Raw genomic sequence first — 6,000 nt, 5'->3', positions numbered from 1 at the left:
CTTCTCCATCTTTTCCACCAAAAATTGAAGTGAAAAAAAAACCCCATGGGAGCTTGAAAATTTTTAGCACAATAAACCCTTACATGTAAGTCATTTTGAAGGTTATTTTTGTTGATTTTTGTACTTTGAGACTTTTATAGCTTAATTTAGCTAATGGAGGGACTATTTTGCAAAATGGTTGAAAGTCTAGGGTTTTTTCCATGAGATTTTTCATGTCTTTTGCTGAATTTTTATGGAAGAAAATGAATCTTAGTTGCAAAACAAACAACTTTTGTGAAGTAGTTTTCATGAAAACCCAATCTAAGGAGCATTTTGCATAAGTTATAAATTATGTGGTAAATGTGTGAAATAATGGGAATTGTGGGCTGCTTCTAGTGTAAAAAGAATTCGGCTAGGCTTGGTTAGTGAGAAAATTCGATAAAAATCGATTTACGAGCCTAAAGGTAAAATAGTAATTTTGTGAAAGTCTAAGGACAAATAGTCATTTTGCTAAAATATGAATTATGAAATGCATTGATTAATACAATGGTTAAATTAGTGAATTTTCATCATTTTAGATCAAGAAATACGAAATTCGGACCTAGACTGGGGAAAGGCCAAGCAAGTAGACTAAATCCAACTAGTCGCCTACTTTTTGTATACCGAGGTAAGTTGTACGTAAGTAAGGTAAATTTATCATTATTATGTGTTGAATGTTTTATTTTGCATAATATGGTTGAATATGATTATGAATAAGGCATGATGAAATTAATGCCGTAAATTCCCTGTTGAACCTAGGAAATGATTGGATATCCATGCCATGACATTTAGGTGATATGTGCGCTAGTGTAAGACCATGTCTGGGACAAGGCATCGGTCACAATATGAGAGCCAGTGTAAGACCATGTTTGGAACATGGCATCGACGATGTTGTGAGAGCCAGTGTAAGACCATGTTTGGGACATGGCATCGACATTGATATGTGTGCTAGTGTAAGACCATGTCTGGGACATCGCATCAGCCACGATATTAGAGCCAGTGTAAGACCATGTTTGGAACATGGCATCGACAATATTATGAGAGCCAGTGTAAGGCCATGTCTGGGACATGGATCGGCATTGATATGTGCACTAGTGTAAGACAATGTCTAGGACATAGCATCGGCCACATTATGAGAGCCAGTATAAGACCATGTCTGGGACATGGCATCGGCATTGATATGTGCGCTAGTGTAAGACCATGTCTGGGACATGGCATTAGCCTCGACATGTGAGCTAGTGTAAGACCATGTTTGGAACATGGCATCAGTAATTCACCCTCTTGTGTAAAGCTTGTCAGATATCCTTTAGTATTCCAAATGGTTTCACGGGTTATTTTAAAAGCTTATGAAAATGATATGGAATGATATAATCATGTTGTGAGTGGTACAATTGCTTATTCGAAACTCATGAGATAAGAGTCTAGTTATGTTGCCTTGATGGTAAGAATGACATGAGTAAGTTCTAACTATGAAAATGATCTTAGGACGATAATGAAATCTTTGGTTTATACTTGAGGTATATATAAGCATGTAGTGATATTTACCTATGTTCACTCAAGAATGTTGTATGGATTTATAATATGCATGGCTGATGTTGTTACTTATTTATATGCAACTTACTAAGCTTTATGCTTACTCCCTCTCCTTTCCATTTTCTTATAGTGCTACCAAGCTAGTAACGGCGATCAAGGGACATCGGAGGCATCGATCACACTATCACATGAAGCTTTGGTATAGCTAGTTTAACATTTTTTGTAACACCCCTTACCTGTATCCGACGCTGGGACAGGGTTCGAGGCGGTACCAGACTTAAACATTCACAAACATGCAAAACCGGGCCACAAAATTTTGTCCAAATGAAAACTTTTCAAATACATGCATATCATCCCTTATACGGGCCTTCGAGACCAAAAACATACATTGAGGTGGTTCGTGACTAAACAGGAACTTTCGATAAATTTTGGACAACTTAACAAATTTTCTTGCTTTGGAGAGTCACACGCCCGTGTGGGTTGAGCCGTGTGTGACCACACGCCCATGTGGCTTGGGACACGTTCGTGTCCTCAGCCAGTGTAACTCTCTGTTTGTAACGTCAGCAAATAATTTGAACCACATAGCTAGGCTGTAACACCCCTATAACCTGTATTCGTCACCGGAGAGGGTTATGAAAAGTTACCAATCCAAAACACTACATTTGTACATTCACATATACATAATTTCATTAGCAATTATATGCATAGTCAAACACAATCAAAGATCGAAATTCAAACTTATACCGACATTCAAAAGTTGCCATATTCGCATGGCTTATATACAACAACATCTCAAAATATCATTCACTTAAGTCTATTCTATACATGTCATTCTAGCTCCAAAACATAGTAGTACCAAAATGATAGATAATGTGACGAGTTGCTGACGATCCCTCCCCGAGCAGGTAACTGAAGTCAACAATCTATAAAACAGCGAAACGTAACAAACGGAGTAAGCTTTCATAAGCTTAGTAAGTTTTAAGCAATGCAAACAAATAAACTCAATTATACATCAATTATTCAATTTCTCAAGAGGCCATTTTCTAAATATATTGTCATTTGGCCGAATATACACAAGCACATAATGCACATTTAGCATTCTTATTTCACTTAATCTGAATTCATATAGCATAAATAAATCAAATACTTTCGCATACTTTCACACCTTGACCGAATGTATCATGATCGTAGATATAGATATAACATTTATTCACATATGTATCACATTATACACTTATGATTCAATTCAAATCATACTCAGATATAAGTACATAATACGTACCTGGCCAACTTAACGTATTGAATGTATTCATTTGTCGTTCTAACACGAGGTATCTTAGTCTTAGACTTTTATCAAATCATCGGCATTCAGCCTGCTAGGTTTTAAACCCGAATTCATTCACCGGCATTTCGCCTGCTAGGCTCGAAGCCCGATATCATTTCACCGGTATTATAGCCTGCTAGGCTCGAAGGCCCGAATAGTATCTCACCGGCATTATAGCCTGCTAGGCTCGAAGGCCCGAATAGTATCTCACTGGCATTATAGTCTGCTAGGCTCAAAGGTCCGAATAGTATCTCACCGGCACTATAGCCTGCTAGGCTCAAAGGCCCGAATAGTACTGTACGATATTCAAATCAACAAGTTTCATATAACACAATCACACCAAATTAGGTACAAGCATCATTCGAATATATCATCCTACATTTTTATTCACTTTTATTTCATTTCATCACTTACATTTATCATTTGATAGATTACACATAATATCTTACTCATATTCATCTAACACTATCATTTGATCATAAAAGCATATCACATTTTACTTCCATTACAATTGTCATTCGGCTATATACATATATGACAAGTAATACTTAATTCTCATAATCTGTCATGTCATTATCGAATATTATTCATATTTAACTACTTAAAACGTACCTCGAATATTTTCGAACAGTCTCGAATCGGCTATTCAACTACTTTCTCTTTTCCCCTGTCCAACCTTGGTTCCCTATGCTCTTGAGCTAATTCAAACAAAATTTAACTTATTAAAGTCCCATCATGCTAGCTTATGGCCGAATATGACAAGAAATTTAACAGGTCATATAGCTACTTTTAGCTCAAATACAAAATGGTCATACGCATTTTTAATCACATTAAGCAATTTAATACAATTAATTTAACATTTCCTCATAAACACCTTTATGACCGAATACATATATCAAATAAGTAACTTGCCTTAACACATAACTCACATAGCCAAAGTACATATAACCCTAATGACCGAATATGTACATTACCAAAATTCCTATGACTTAACCTATAACCTTCATAGCCAAATATTCATTGTATACTTAGTTCACATACACAAACACAAAACTCATATGGCTTATCATATTTTCATATACATATCTTTACCATATAGCTGACTATATATATAGCTCATCAAATAGGTATTTATTTACGTTTCCCTTTTAACACATATTGATCAACTAGTCCATGCATTAGCCTTTGGCACATTCGGTCATTAAAGCAATAACCTAATTAACATTCAAGCATTTTATACCAAAATTTCTCCCAAGGCCGGATTCATTTACAACCTTTAATACTTATACAAAGTTATATTTTAAATAATTTAAACACACACCATTAACTTAGTATCAATTATCTAAGTACTTTAACAATTTTCTTTAACTATGAAACTCATTCGGCAATGATAAGGACAAATTTAACAAGCTTTAAATTCAACTTATAATTGTGCATATCTCATCAAAGCATCCACACCAATTTATTATCCAATCATCCATAGCCGAATACACATATTTCTTTCTTTCATTCTCAACAAAATTTTATCAAGCTTAAATCTCCATTCCATCATTTTAAAACACAAACATTACTCAAATGTTATCTAAATTCACATTCGGCAACTACACATACACACAAGCCGATTTTCCCGATCATCTAAACCACCTATATGAACATTTAACTAGCTCAAACTTCACCTATCTACCATTACTCATAAAAAGAACATGAAACAACAACCATTTCCTTCAATTCAATTCATGACCGAATGCTCACAATGCTTAAATTTTCAAAATTTAAACATGGGTTAACTAAGCAATGCTTTAACCATGCTAATTTCGCAAGAATATCAAGAAAATACGTGGAAAATACCTTTGAGTCATGTAGTAAATGATCGAATGTTGCTTGAGCTTTTTCCTCTCCTAATTTCGGCTATGAAGAACAAAGATGAACAAGCTTTGTCCTTTTCCTCATTTTGTTATTTTATTTATCTTTATTTTATAATAATAAAGCCATTAAATTTTATAATGCTAATTTAAAATGCATATATATTGTTTATCATCATCATTATGGTCGGACACTTCAAATTAAAGTGGGAAATTTGACATGCAAGTCCACCTATTTTAAACCATAAAATATTTGGCCACTACAAATTAACCTATCATATTTTCAAAATTTCTCACATAAGTCCTATTTAATTATTTCACATACAAATGGCAAAATCAAAGCATGAAATTTTCACACATGCACTTTCACATATAATAAGCATAGAATATAACATTTAATTATTTTTGTGACTCGATTTTGTGGTCCCGAAACCACTTTCCAACTAGAGTCAAATTAGGGCTGTCACATAGGCCACACGCCCGTGTACTAGGCAGTGTCCTCCACACGGCTGAGACACATGACAGTGTCTTTACCTATATGGCCAACACTTAGGCTATTTTCCAAGCCTTCTGTTACCATTAATACCTCACATATTTAAATACATTATAGACACATATATTGTAGCATCAAGTAGATAATTAAACATCCTCCATTAAGACTCAATTGTAATATTCATATGTCATCATACATATGTTTTCTTACTCATTTTATACCAAGTCTAAACATACCAATTTACAATCAATTGAACATGTCATTTTGATTATCACTTATACATTTATACCATGCTTGACATTATTTCACATTCACAAACGACATGCTTGCCTAAGTCATTCCACACCAATTTCGTTTTCCAGTATTATTGAGTTATTGCCATATCACACTTTTATTCTCTGATTATGGCCACTTCGTTTGGTCATAAGACATTCATCAAGCATACATACCGTAACACTAACCATTCATATCAAACAAATATAATCACATGACCACATCGCAAAGCATCACTACATAGCTTGGTTAAATAGGCTTACAAGCCCTCACCCATATAAGCCACATCTCATGGCTAAACACAACAAATCAATTTAAGCCAACATCTTAACCAAATCAGAAGAATACACATCATAATAACTAAGTCCCTATACATGCCACTCACTCAAATACACCTAAGGTTTATCAATACCCCAACGGTAATAGCTTGATAGTGTGATGCTGCCTCCGACGAACTCCAACCCCGAGCCGACCTGACAAAACTAAAGAAATAAAAA

Source organism: Gossypium hirsutum, chromosome A12 (genome assembly GCF_007990345.1).
Source record: "Gossypium hirsutum isolate 1008001.06 chromosome A12, Gossypium_hirsutum_v2.1, whole genome shotgun sequence".
Taxonomy (NCBI): Eukaryota; Viridiplantae; Streptophyta; class Magnoliopsida; order Malvales; family Malvaceae; genus Gossypium; species Gossypium hirsutum.
Note: the sequence above shows the minus strand (reverse complement) of the source record.